We start from the raw sequence: 15901 nt of genomic DNA on the forward strand, positions 1-15901 counted from the left end.
TGACCAGCTCCTCCCCTGTAGTTCTGGGCTGATTTCTCACCTTTCTTAGGATCATTGAGACCACACGAGGTGAGATCTTGCATGGAGCCCCAGTCCGAGGGAGACTGACAGTCATGTTTAGCTTCTTCCATTTTCTAATGATTGCTCCAACAGTGGACCTTTTTTCACCAAGCTGCTTGGCAATTTCCCGTAGCCCTTTCCAGCCTTGTGGAGGTGTACAATTTTGTCTCTAGTGTCTTTGGACAGCTCTATGGTCTTGGTCATGTTAGTAGTTGGATTCTTACTGATTGTATGGGGTGGACAGGTGTCTTTATGCACCTAATGACCTCAAATAGGTGCATCTAATTTAGGATAATAAATGGAGTGGAGGTGGACATTTTAAAGGCAGACTAACAGGTCTTTGAGGGTCAGAATTCTAGCTGATAGACAGGTGTTCAAATACTTATTTGCAGCTGTATCATACAAATAAATAGTTAAAAAATCATACATTGTGATTTCTGGATTTTTTTTTTTAGATTATGTCTCTCACAGTGGACATGCACCTACGATGACAATTTTAGACCCCTCCATGATTTCTAAGTGGGAGAACTTGCAAAATAGCAGGGTGTTCAAATACTTATTTTCCTCACTGTATATTAGTTATATAGATAGCTATTTTATATAGTGAATATCACATACAATACTTTTTGTGTATTGTAAATATAGAAATGCAGTTGATAAAGTTGTGGAATGTTGAGGTTATTTTTGGGGGGGTGGAAGTTTACAGAATATGTGTCTGGTTTAGTTGATGTGGCGTGGTGTCTGTTTCATTATGTTCCTTACAAAATCGTTTTGTTACTTTCTCCTCTTGTATCCAGTTAAACTGGTAAACGCCTGATGTGAATACTGTATGTGTGTATGCACAGTGACTGAAAGCTGCACTTTGTCTGCTTCTGTTGTTACACTGCGTCTTTCTCTTTTTGTTGAGAGATTTGCTCTGTCGGTGAACGAGTTGTCCTGTTTTATTAAGACAAAATAAAGTTGTTGCAGAGAACCATTATCAGATTGTATTTTTTAAAATGTAAGATAAGTTTTTATGAATATTACAAGTGGAAAAAAGTTCAATAAATGAGACCTAAATAAATCAGAATCAGGTCTGTCAACAGTTCTGTCTGCTAACATCAGAGAGTTCATATTTGAGGAAGGCGGGGCTTTCATAGTAGGTCACGTTGTTGTTGTTGTTGTTGTTGTTGTTTTGCTGCACTGCCCGCTATTGAATGCCAGGGGGCAGTGCAGGCTATGTTATTGCCATAGAAATAAACAGGGACAAATCACAGTCAACTGTGCCCACAGTATAGCAGACAGTTATGTGGCTGCTGTTAATGTATCACAGGATCCCTCTTATCAAATACCTCCCTGTCCCTCCACACCAGCTCCCCAAAATCACGCTGCTGGTGTTTGTGAAATACTGGACCTAAATAATAAAGCAGAGGTCTGCGCGGGATGGATTTTACAAACCCGCTCCAGAGAGATTCTGTCCCATCTATAATAGGCTATTTTTACTACAATTACCATTCGGTAAAAAACGTATAATAATAATTGTATTTATTATTATTATAGGCTAATTATAATTATTTTATTAGTAGTATTTTCTCCCCAATTTGGCATGCCCAATTCCCAAAGTCCTCATGGTGGCGACGTAGTGACTCGCAGTCGCCTCCGCGTCTGAGACCGTCAATCCGCGCATCTTATCACGTGGCTCGTTGAGCGCGTTACCGCGGAGATGTAGCGTGTGTGGAGGCCTAACCCTAACCCTAACCCTATTCTCCATGGCATCCATGCACAACTCACAGAGAGCGAGAACCACATTATAGCTGACCACTAGGAGGTTAACCCAACGTGACTCTACTCTCCCTAGCAACCGGGCCAATTTGGTTGCTTAGGAAGCCTGACTGGAGTCACTCAGCACGCCCTGGATACGTGTCATTGCTTTTAAAGTACTCTGTTTGCCATGAAAATAACCTTTGGTGCTTACATGGCATTACTTTCCATCCATCATCTATCCATCCATCCATCCATCCATCCATCCATCATCTATACATCCATCCATCCATCATCTATCCATCCATCCATCATCTATCATCCATCTATCCATCCATCCATCATCCATCCATCCATCATCTATCCATCCATCCATCCATCCATCAATCATCTATCCATCCATCATCCATCCATCCATCCATCCATCATCTATCCATCCATCCATCCATCATCTATCCATCCATCCATCCATCATCTATCCATCCATCCATCCATCCATCCATCCATCATCTATACATCCATCCATCCATCATCTATCCATCCATCCATCATCTATCCATCCATCTATCCACTCATCCATCCATCCATCATCTATCCATCCATCCATCCATCAATCATCCATCCATCCATCCATCCATCCATCCATCATCTATCCATCCATCCATCCATCATCTATCCATCCATCCATCATCTACCATCCATCCTTCCATCCATCGACCATCCATCCGTCCGTCCGTCCATCCATCCATCATCTATCCATCCATCCATCCATCCATCATCTATCCATCCATCCATCCATCCATCATCTATCCATCCATCCATCCATCCATCATATATCCATCCATCCATCCATCATCTATACATCCATCCATCCATCCATCATCTATCCATCCATCCATCATCTACCATCCATCCTTCCATCCATCGACCATCCATCCGTCCGTCCGTCCATCCATCATCTATCCATCCATCCATCCATCCATCATCTATCCATCCATCCATCCATCCATCATATATCCATCCATCCATCCATCCATCATCTATACATCCATCCATCATCTATCCATCCATCCATCCATCATCTATCCATCCATCCATCCATCCATCCATCCATCATCTATACATCCATCCATCATCTATACATCCATCCATCATCTATCCATCCATCCATCCATCATCTATCCATCCATCCATCCATCCATCCATCATCTATACATCCATCCATCATCTATCCATCCATCCATACATTCATCCATCTTTCTATTTCTATATGTTTGTTTAGAACTATTAGTGGTTAAAATTAGCAAACTAAGTAAGTGCATATGTTTATATACAATGTATATCAGTTTATTTATTTCAATATATTTTTTGATATGGGGAAAAAGTGTCAAATATAGTTATATTTGGTCTTATGTTCTTGACAATTATGCCATGTTATGCCTATTAAAGATATTAAATTAGTAGTCTGAGAAAGGGTTAGGGGGGTCCTCCATTCATTCATAAGTTGGTCAGTCTGTAGGTGGCACTGTTTCACTGATTTGATCCATTCTGCTAGATTGACATTCCTTGGGTTGGAGTTTGTGAAGATGAAAACACATCCTTAATCAAGACTATTTAGAGATATCAGGAAGAGCTTATCTGTGTACAGGAGCAAAACCATCAGCAATAATTATCTAATAAAATCTGCAATATTTTACATGTCTGCCCCTTCGGAAAACTCCTTAATGTACTGCCACTTGTATATTTCTCGATATCTGTTTCTAAGGAGTATAAATACTATTTTGAATTATTTTGTCCTTCAGTCAGTGAGGACAGAAAACATCTAGTAACTTAGTCGCATTATAGTACAGTTAGGGTAAAGTGAATGTGCAATTCCCACCTATGTAATTAATCCTGGGACTGAAAAGGATCAATGAAGTAATCCAAAAGACTAGTGGTTAGTGCTTTTTTACTACAAATTATACTCCCTGCCACTAGGTGGTGATATGCATGAACAATGCGAATAGCCAAAAACAAAAGAAAAATGGGAAAGTGAAAGTGAAGATTTATAGTAAATAAAAAGGACTTAAATATTGATGTGGGTGTGTCTCACCCACACTTATGGATTAAACCACTGGAGTCTTATGGATTACTTTTATGCTGCCTTTATGTGCTTTTTGGAGCTTCAATGTTTTGGACACGGTTGACTTACTTTGTATGGACCAACAGAGCTGAAATATTCTTATTAAAATCTTAATTTGTGTTCTGCAGAAGAAAGAAAGTCACACCCATCTGGGATGTCTTGAGGGTGAGTAAATAATTAGACCATTTTAATTTTGGGTGCACTGTCCCTTTAAGTATTTCTAATACATCGTAGTAATACTGCATGTTTGCTGCCACTCATTTTCATTTGTACAAAAGCATTTTTTTTAACTCGAAATGCTAAATGCTGCATTTAGGGACTGAAATCAAGAAGCTATATTTATTTTTGAACTGTCACATTTATGTTTCGGAGAGATCCACCTTTCTGATTGTCACTCTCTACCTTAATTATATCTTATTCTCAGTCTAGCATTTGTGTTTTATTGTCTTTTGCAACACAAGACATCACTATGAGTGAGATCTTGAGACAACTATAATAAAAACACACAGCACATCAACCCAGACTTTAGTCATCCACACATAAAACCGCCCTCCTCTGCAGACAGACATGCCTGGCAGCACCTGTGGGTGACTTGGGTTGTCTTAGAGGGGCCCGTGACTCACCGGTGGAGGCACCATGTACATCTGGAAGAAAATCAGCACCACACAAGCACATGCATATAGTATGTTCATTATCTTTTCTCTTTCTGGCCCGAGGCCAGGTGTGGTTTCCCATGTTGAGACACACACAGACACCAACGCAATTCCTGAAAAATACTATGTTGAACAAATGTTAGCTGTTACTGAGGGAACTGTTGACTTTCTCACCTGTCTTCTTTGATGTAGCATTGAAGTCCATTTGTTACTGTTTGACATCTCAGTTAAAGGCCTTTCGGTTTAGCAACTGAACAACACATGCAGGTTACCTTACACTTTAAAAACAGACTATTTTTGTCCTTTCAAGCGAGTAAATACTCTGAGATCAATCGGTGTAGCCTACCCTGCAGGCCAAAGGAGCTTTTTCCTGAGAAAACTCTGAACTATGTTTCTGCTTGTTCATAGATCTTATGAGATTAAGCTTATTTGAGCCTGTATTCTTTTTTTGTTCTTCCAAATTCACCCCGTTCGGCCTCTCAATATTTTGCTCGGAAATTTTTCCTAGCTTACATTGACAATGTTTTCACCTCAACATATAGCATTTTTTTTTTTTTTACATATAATTCCTCATTTTTGCTGTCGTGGGCATCATTTAAAGACTCAGGATGACGCGGGCCTGACTATTGACACTGACTATCACCCCTGGCGTCGTGAGTTCGAATCCAAGGCGTGCTGAGTGACTCCAGCCAGGTCTCCTGAGCAACCAAATTGGCCCGGTTGCTAGGGAGGGTAGAGTCACATGAGGTACGTAACCTCCTCGTGGTCATCGTAATGTGGTTCTCACTCTGTGTTGTACGCAAGAGCTGGACTATTAATTTGGCATAACGGGAATTTTCCCGGTGGGCCGACGCACTTTGGGGTCGATCGGGGGCGGACTGGCCATCATATAGGCAGAAAAGGACAGCGAACACCCCCCACCCCCCCACCCCCATGCTCAACAACTTTTGGAATTGGGCATTCCAAATTGGGAAGAAAAAAAAGACTCAGGATGACGCTTGATGGTAAGTGAATGGAATCATGGGAGGTGAGCTGCTTTCTCATGACACTCATGCTCACCCAAAACTGATTGTATCGCTTCAGAAGACATGAATTAAAACCACTCGGGTTGGAGGGATTACTGTTATACTGCCTTGAGGTGCTTTTTGGAGCCCACTCATTTACATTGTATTGGCAAAAACACTTCATATCTTCATCAAAATATCTTTATTGCACTTGAAAAAATGTGCTGTGTGTTTATTGTATTTTGGGACGAGAGTGTGTGTGACAGCTCTATTTGACCCCTCCTAATCCTCTATTTGACTCGCTCTAAATCCACGATGGTGTCCGTTTACTGTTTCCTCAGCTGTTCGAGATGTTGACTTTGCTTTGCACCCGTGCTGCCAATATAGCTTCAAATCTTCTTCCCCTATTTCCTACAAGCCCCTTTACTCAATGGTTCTCAATTGGTGGGTTGCAACCTTTAAATGGGAAGGCAATGCTAAAATCAATTATGAATGCAACCAACCATATAGTCATGCATTATTAGTATGTGCAGGCCTAGCAGCTTTTAAAAGGGTAGAGAAAACACTTTTAATATCTTTTTGTCGTTTTAGGGTGACCTATCCCTTTAAGGAGATTTTGGCTTATGATAAACGGCTTTTAGTACTCTGTTGGGTCACCACTTGATTGCCATTATAAAATCTGGGTTCTGAATCAAAACCAGGTGACAACCACTGCTCTGGCCCAAGTTAGACTCAATTGTAGACCCACACATTGGTTTCACTAGAGGCAGAAGTTAAAGAAGACTTCTTCCTGCCGATGTACTCTGTCGCATTCTGCGTTAAACAGTGGGAAGATCTCAGATATCGGCCTCTATTTTCACCTTCCCTGATCTGCACAGGGTCAAGCATTCCCCTCCTGTCCAGCCTGTCAGCAACAAGTCATTAAAACAGAGTTGCATCTTGAGTTCCTCGTGAAATTCCTCTGGATGAAGGCTCTCTGGTCTCCATTTCTGTTTTGAGGTTCCGGGCTGTATGTTTTGGGTCCACTACTTGAGATTCAGCTATTATAGACCAATTGGTCAGACTGATTAATTTCACTGATGTTTGGTCATTTTGAAATGGTCTGTATTGACCGATAACAGATAACCCATACAGTTATGAAGTTTACTGACAGCGTTGTCAATGGATAGTGCACATTGTCCATTTTCAAATATTTTTTGCGAACTTTTAATAGTGATAGGGCGATATATCAGTCAGGACGATTAATCTGCCAAACTTTGACCATTTTGAGATTAATGGCATCTCAATTGTATGTATGTTTCATTCAGGGCTGGACTGGCAATCTGGCATACCGGACAGTTTCCCGGTGGGCCGGCGCACTTTGGGGCCGATCATGGGCGGACTGGCCAGCGGGAGAGCCGAGCGTGCCGGTGGTGCGTCCGCGAAAGGTGCCGAATGGGCCTCAATGCAGAGCGGACAGCAAAATGCCGCCGCGATATGCAGAAAAGGACAGTGAACAACATAATGATATGTAATGATTTCCCTCTACCGCATGGACACATCTAAAGGTGTAGTTCACCCCAAAATGAAAATGTTGTCATTTGCTCACCCTCATGTTGTTTAAAGGGGTCATGACATGAGAAACCAAATTTGCCTTGATCTTTTGGTATATAAGAGGTCTTTGTATCATTAAAACGTCCTGCAAGTTTAATATTTTAAGACGTCCTCCCCATTCTAAACGAATCATTTATTTAATCAAGCTCAAAATACAGCTCGTTCTGGATTCATGGTTAGAAGTGACGTGTCGGTTAGAAGTGACGTAACAGCGTTTGCATATGACCGCCTCCAGCACAAGATAACTACGCTTTAAGCGCAAGACAACTACGCTCATTTCAGTATCGCCGTCGCCTCACAAGTGTTCAGTCGATGGACAGCGAGCTCTGACAGAGACTACTTGTGCACAGGAAAATTACGATGCCACACAGATGTGCTGTTCCTGGCTGTGGTCAAACAAAACCTCTGAATAAGCTGCCGAAAGATCCAGACGTCAGGGAAAAATGGATGCAGTTTATTTTTTGCGGACGTCCCAGTCACGGCAGTGTTAACTTAAGCGTTTGTTCTGTACATTTTAAGGATGACTGTTTTGAGAACAAATCTCAATATGATGCTGGCTTTGCCAGAAAACTGTTGCTCAAAGATAAGTCCGTGCTCGACTATTCTGGGAACAACGACGACGCAAACTGTAAGTAATCTATTTTAAACTTTAAACTACTTTTTAAAGCGCAATTTCATTCATTATGAATAATCACAGTGTTTTTACTTAGTTTACTTGCATATTGTTCTGGCTGGAGGCGTCAATAATTGATACATAGGCACTGACGTTAGCCAATCATAACAGTGGGCGTTAACACTGAAGTCTTAAATGGAAAACGCCCCCAAAACAGACTGTTTGAATCAGAGGATGAGAAACAGGGTGGGAAAAGGTCATAAATCACTAGATTTTAAAAGTTTTTCTTAAAAAAAAATATATTAATACTATAATTGCACCTAAGGGAACATAATAATACAATAAAAAAAACCATGTCATGACCCCTTTAAATTCTTTTCTTTCTTCCATGACACCCAGAAGGAGATGTTGTATGCTGCCAAACACCAATATAATACAAACGAGAATAGACAAAATAACATCATAAAAGTAGTCCATGACTTGTGTTCTATATTATAAGTCTTCTGAAGTCATACCAGGGCAGGACTGGGCCGTTTTGTGGTCCGTTCTGCGTAACACGGTGGCTCAGTTTAGCTTATCGCGGCCCATTCGGCCCGTTTCGCGGCAGACCTACCGCCCCCTGATTGGCCCCAAAGTGCGTCGGCCCACCGGGAAAATGCCCGGTATGCCAGATAACCAGTCCAGCCCTGAGTCATACAAGAGGTTTGTGTGAGGAACAGACCATCATTTAATATTCCCCTCTGTCATACCTCTCAAACTCATTTGCGGTTGTGTTTTTAAACCCATTATGTCGTGACTGGTCATGTGACAAGCAAGAACCAATGGGTGATTCACACCAAACCTGTCTAGGTAACGCAGTTGTCATATTTAACTCCAAATCAGGAAAAGAAAAAGTATGAAATTATATTTTGCATAAATAAAATAAAGCATACATTTCTGAAAAATATATTTAAAAATTATTTTCAGGACACTTTAGCACATTTTACCCCCCAATACAAATATATTTATTTTACTGTATTACAAAATGCTTTGTTATAAAGTTTTACTATGATTAAAACATTTAAAAAATAAAAAATAAAAGCAGTTCCAAATGAGTATAACTATGATGCATAAATACTTTTCAATTTAAATAATATACAAACATTTTTTCACATTGAGTTAATGAGAATATCACTATGACAACCTTTTGTTTACATTGCGGTAATGAGAATTGAGGGCTAATATGTGCATAACTACCATGAAAATAATGCCACAATATTAATAATCCGAATGGTCATTTTCTATATGCAAAATATATTTTCTGATTTATTTATTTTAATTTTGGGGAGTAAAATTAGACCAGGACATTTCCTTGATAGGTTAAGGGAATTTTCCCTTTAAGTCACCTGTTGCATCCTACTGCAGCTGTCGCATATGAATGGTTAAATGTCATTTGTCGTGGTCCAAATGGGGGTCTGTGATGTATCTGTAGAGTCCATAAACATGCTCTGATTGTGATACAGCATGTTGGCCTAATTCACTGTCATAAGGGGGTTTGTTTGAAGCTTGTTTCTGTGGCGGAAGGACGTACCCCTCGCTGTCCAGGGTTAAATACAGAACGGCTCGGCTCAAAAACTGTGGCGAGGTCACACCCCTAACAAGCCTCACTGAGGCACTGCAGTATTTTGAGTGCAGGCAAGGATATACATGGCACATACGCACACACACAAACAAACACAGATGGTCTTTCTACATTTAAAGCATATGGACTTTTTCAGGTCTTGAAGCTAGACATGTTAATATCCCCCTATCTCATGTCCATCTGCTCCCCTAACCTTTCCAGAAGTACCCTTGGACTTACCTGATCCTGGGAGAAAAGCCCAGCGTGACCAACCCTAGACTGTGGGAACTTCATTGTTGATACTTCCCCACTAACACGGGCAATTACAGAGTAAATGATGCCCAACGGTAAATTAGGTCGGAAGTCCAGCTCCCCATCCCGGCACAGTACTTATTCTCAAACTCTTCAAACTGTCCCTCCTTTTGAGGCCAGTGTCTAAGAGCACTGGATGCCTGTTGAATGGCCCTTAAAACATTTGCAAATGGGGGAACCTTACAAAAACATGTCTGACTCATATTTAGTACTGGTATGTAAAAAACAAAAAACATATATATTTTGTAAATAAATCATATCAATATATATATATATATATATATATATATATATATAAATCTTTTGGCATAAAGACAATTAAGCCTGTTTTTTGGACCATATATTTTTTTTTTATTATTATAATTTATTTTTGCATTTATCGTTTTAAACATATCCCCCTAAAGTATTAATGCCATTATTTAACCAGATGTTTTACTTGTAATTTTATTCATATTATAATTTCAGTTTTTCTTAATGGAGATTCCCATTAGATTTTCATTACTGTATTGCAATAATCATAAATAAATAAATAAAATATTGCATCTTCGATGATTTCTTTAGTTTTCACATGCATTGTGGGGGAGGAATATGTGCTTAATTTCCATGAAAATAAAATCACAATACAAAAAAAATTATAACGTTCCTAAAAATAGGCTTAATTTGTTTTTTATTATTATTATTTGGCAATGATAATTATTTTTTTTATTTTTTTTTAAATGTGCTAAATTGTCACGAGAATAAATACACAATGCAAAAATTCCCAATGGTCATAAAAATAGGCTATAAATAAATGCTTTATTTTAAATAAATGATAACGTCTTATTTCTGTCTTTTGATTTTGGGGTGAAATATGACCCAGACATGTTTTGACAGATTTCGTGAGATTTACCCACATACATTTTGAAAACCAAATTTGCTAAATGCATAACATTTATATTAACATTTTCTTGGTTCGGTGATCTTGAAAACGTATAGTGAGTGCACTGAAGTCTAAACATGGCACAGCCGCTGCCCTGATGTTACTCCTGGTTTGCCACAGTGTAATTTGACCACTTCACTGGAGTCACTAAAACTACAGACAGCAACGTGCATTACTGAAAGACAGCTCGCCGGCCAACCGGTTCATTGTAACATTTTATATTGCATTCTGGGATATTGATTTACACAAAACATGAATCATGTAATGTGATGGATTTATTTGTAATTGTATCAGCTTGTCAATTGTATCAAGAGCTTATATGCAAACTTTAACCAGATTGCAATTGGTCACTTGTGCTGAGACGTAAGGCATCCCTTTACTCACAAACGTCTTTTATGCTCATAACGTCAAAGTCAACTCTCTTTGATGTTAGTCTTCAACACTGCCTTCCTTTCCCACAGACTTACACAACTCGAGCAATATCACAAGCAAAGCACTCGCTAACCGTATGGGAATACCATTATGGCATTTATAGGTCTTTTCTGGTGTTTATTAGCACTAACTTATGTTTATGGTTTATGGTAGATCCTGTAGGTGAAGGAAAACATGCTACAACATGTTTTAAATGTATCTTGTTGGTTGCATTTGCAGAAGTATCTTGTGACTGAACTAAACCACAGATTTGACTGGCTAATCCTAGAACTCGCTACACTGCGCGGTCATACATTAACCGAGGCTTGGGGCAAAATGCAGCAGAAAGGGATCGACTTAAATCTGTTATGTAACATTAGATATATGTAATATTTCACAACTCGTAAAACAGCAGTTCAGCAGAGAGCTGTATAATGAAACATTAATACATACCATTAATAATGTATTCCAGCAGAGCGTTAATGACACAAAAATGACTCCTTGAATGAACCCTTCAAGCCATCATTAAATCTAGACATCGTTTGTCTAGTTATGTTATGCTTTTGTGTGCATTACAGTATAGTTTTGTGTTTTATGGTTTTATATATTTCAATTAATTGAGGTTTTAACATGTATGGAAGGCACGCTGATTGTTTTCAGGGGGCAAATTTCCCCCCTTACATTGAATTTCTATCACTGGTACATTGGAAAAAAATATCTATAAATAAAATTGACATTTGCTTATTTTTGCATTAAGATTAATTCCACAAGCGAACTGCCGTCATCTAAATGGGAATCCACGGATCTGGAATTTCGCCTGTCGGAAATTCACCCACGGAATTTCAACGCTAAGGTAAATGTGACCAAGCCTTTAGACAAATTATTAATCCGGAACGCCATTGGTAGCGCTGTAAATCTGTTAACCTTGAAATCATGCTACAAAAGTCACGCTACGCTTCTCACTTTGGGACCAGCAAACTCTAAAATGGGTGAAATGCAAGCCGGTCCCCAGAGGCCTTCGTTCTCAGGTCTGTCCTGATGTCAGAAGGTCATCAAAAGAGTCGTAATTCACATTACAGGTTCCCACAGATCAGCTTCAGGAGCCTTCTCTCTCTCCGACCCCTCAGAAGGGAAGGTTACGCCTGAGAGACTGAAGTGAAAAGAGCTGTCCTCTGATTTATGACCTTCTGCTGCTATCGGATCTTCTCCAGCACCAGGATGGGTTTTGTGAAGCACCTAAACAGACCCTCCCAGAAACCCCCCTCGTCACCCCAAGAGTGTTAGGTTTCCAGAGCACACTGAAGCACCTTTTGAAGCTTAAACGCACATGCAAAGTTTCCATGATTTCAAGAACTTCGTATGAACGTGCGCATGAACTTTACTTTTTAACATCAAGATTTTAGGTCAATATTTTTTCGATGCTTTAATGGCTGGTCAACATTTCTTTGTAAGCTTAAGGCTTTTCAAGCAGTTTGAAAGTGATCTGCAAGAATTGTAGCTTACATATGAACACTTCTGACAAACTCAGACCCCTTTAAAGCAAGATTTATCACCTTTAATTCGTTTAATTGTAATCCTTTGATGTAAACAAATTGAGATTGTAGTCAGATTTGTACATGTTCTTGTAAACTTGAGCGGTGCTTACCTATGCAAAATATGTTGCCACAATGCTTGTGTGTTGCTCTGCGGTTGCCATGGTTGCTCATGTATTTGTTTTTGTCTTTATGCATGTTGTAAGGTGTTTGCTTGGTGTCTAGATATGATTTAGGTCCCTCCTTTTTTATGTTAGTCTGCAAGGAGAAACCCACAAATCCTTTTGCTCAGAAAAGTAATAGCACACCTTATAACATGAGGTATCAATCACGCTCATATCATGTTCACGACAATATTGTATACTTGTTCATTTATATTGCTAACTACAAGTATGTAATTAATATATTGTAATTGCAATGCTTGCTTTAGTGAGCACCAGTAAATATGAAAGTTATGAAACAATTAAGACATGGAGTTTAGTATATTGCACTGCTGTGACAGGCAGGGCTGGACTGGGAAGAGAAATCGGCCCGGGATTTTACATTGCAACTGGCCCAAAAGTTGAGCGGGAGGGTGTTCACTGTCCTTTTCGGCATATCGTGGTGCCGTTTTGTGGTCCGTTATGCATAATGCGGCGACTCATTTTAGCTTATCGCGACCCATTCGGCCCATTTCGCGGACGACCCACTGGCCCGCACGGTTCTCCCGATGGCCAGTCCTCCCCTGATCAGCCCCAAAATGCGTCGGCCCACCGGGAAAAGTCCCAGAATGCCAGATAGTCCAGCCCTGGTGACAGGTAATGACAACTGCCCATTTGCAACAATGTACATTATACATGTTGTCCTAATGTTTCCTAGATTTCACTTTTTCTCTACTTAACTATGGAGAGCCAAATGGCTCAAAATGAAATAATAAAATATGTATTTCTTTAGTTAATTGTTGACACTTTACAATAAAGTCCCATTTGTTTGCATTGAAGGGATAGTTCACCCAAAAAGGTTAATTCTCTCATCATTTACTCACCCTCATGATACCCTTTCCTTCAGCAGAACACATTAGAATGAAATTAGAAAAATATCTTAACTCAATAGGTCCTTAAAATGCAAGCGAATGAGGATACGACATTTGTAGCTCAAAAAAATCACAGACTGTCAGCATAAATGTTATCGATACGACTCCAGCTCTACTAAAGGGGCTTGATCACTTTTGGTGCGGAAAAAATATTTCAATATTTAAGTACTTTTTGTTTAACTATAATCCAACTCTTCTGGGAGAGGGTGGAGGTCATGCGGTCTCTCGTGTGACGTCAGGGCTGGACTGGCAATCTGGTATACCGGGAATTTTCCCGGTGGGCTGGCGTTCTTTGGGGCCAATCATGGGCGGACTGGCCCATCGGGAGAACCGAGCGTGCCGGTATGTCGGGCACGAAACGGGCCTAATGTGCCGCGATAAGCTAAAATGAGCCACCGCGTTATGCAGAACGGACCACAAAACGGCGCCGCAGACAGCGACCACCCCCGACTTTTTGGGCCAGTTACTATGTAAATATCCCGGGACGATTTCTCTTCCCAGTCCAGCCCTGTGTGACGTATTCACGTTGGCATGTTATGGACGTAATCTCAAGTTCTTCTCTCATTGAGGTGCACCATTGTGAGTAAACAAACAGATAAATATAGATTATATATGCAGCGTTCCTCCTTCACGCTTGTAAACAGCGTGTGTCAGTTCTCGCGTGTCTCACATGCCAACGCGATTACATCGCGCACATACCAACGCTGTTGACTGAAAAGATGATTTAGAGTTAAAAAAGTCCTTAAATACAAATATGTTTGCACCAAAAGCAAACGTGTTGCTTTAGAAGGCATTAATTTAACCGCTGGAGTCGTATGGATGACGTTTATGCTGACTGTCTGTGATATTTGGAGCTATAAAAGTCAAATCACCATTTACTTGCATTTTAAGGACCTACTGAGCTGAGATATTATTCTATTTTTTGTCAAACATGTTCTGCTGAAGACAGAAAGTCATACATACCTGTTGGTATGGCCATAACATTTGGCCAATACTATAGCGTCTAAAACAATGTTAAATTATATACATCATATCAGTTCCCATCTAAGGATGTTTTCTTCTTCAGCTCTGTTTCAAACCTATTTTTCTCACTCAAACAATGATTCTTTGCAGCTGTTTGTCTATATTTCTTCCTGTTTTACGTCTGTACTCTCTTTAGCATTGTTATTTCATTAACCGGGCTTCCTCCCCCAAACTGCAACAGAATTATACGTCCCTGTAGAACTATATTTCAGGTCCCTGTAGTGTTACCTATACCTATGAGAGGATGGATCATTCAGTCCCGTTAGTCTTCCTGACTCATATCTCATCTCTCAAGCTTGCATGGCAGTGCCTGGCATTTAGAGCTGCTGTCCTAGAAGAATTAGGCCAGATTTGCCACACTTGATGAGGCCTGCCAGTCCTGATGCACATGCCTCCACAGTGCACAAGGGCAAGTATGAACAGAATGACTTGACTCCTCTGTGGCACAATGACAATCACAATCTTGGCACGCTCCGTCTTTGTAAACCCAAGAGGCCTTTTCAGATTCAGAATTCAAATCAGATTGAAAAAAATCCCATAGACTTGAACTGAAGGAGGGACCCAAGTAAAATCCGTGTATAGAGACCAGAATATTATAGAGACTTGTTTTGACTTGGGCAAGTAATCAACCACCTAGCAACCACCCATATCACCCTAGCAACTAACTAATGTAGCAATGCTCCAACAACCACTCAGAACACCCACCCTAGCAACCATATAACAATGCCCTGACAGACACTCTATCATCATGAGAACTTAACCTAAAACATTGTAAGACCTTAAAGGGATAGTTCACCCAAAAATGAATCCATGTCTTCAGAAGAGATGTGATAGGTGTGGGTGAGAAAAAGATAAATATTTAAGTAAATTTTTACTATAAATCTCCACATTCACTTTCAGAATGTGAAAGTGAAAGTGGAGATTTATAGTATAAAATGTTAAGAAAGGACTGTTTTTCACCTACACCTATTATGTCTCTTCTGAAGACATGGATTAAACCACTGGAGACTTCTGGATTACCTCTGGATGTCCTTTTTGGACCTTCTCTGGTCACCATTCATTTGCCAACAGAGCTGAAATATTCTTGTAAAAATCTTCATTTGTGTTCTGCAGAAGAAAATCATACACATATGGGATGGCATGAGGGTGAGTAAATGATGAGAGAATTTTCATTTTTGGGTGAACTGTCCCTTTAAACTTTAACATGATTTTTTCATTGTATGAACTGTCTTTTCCTTCAGTTCGGA

The sequence above is a fragment of the Xyrauchen texanus genome, chromosome 17, assembly GCF_025860055.1.
Source record: "Xyrauchen texanus isolate HMW12.3.18 chromosome 17, RBS_HiC_50CHRs, whole genome shotgun sequence".
In the NCBI taxonomy this organism is placed as follows: Eukaryota; Metazoa; Chordata; class Actinopteri; order Cypriniformes; family Catostomidae; genus Xyrauchen; species Xyrauchen texanus.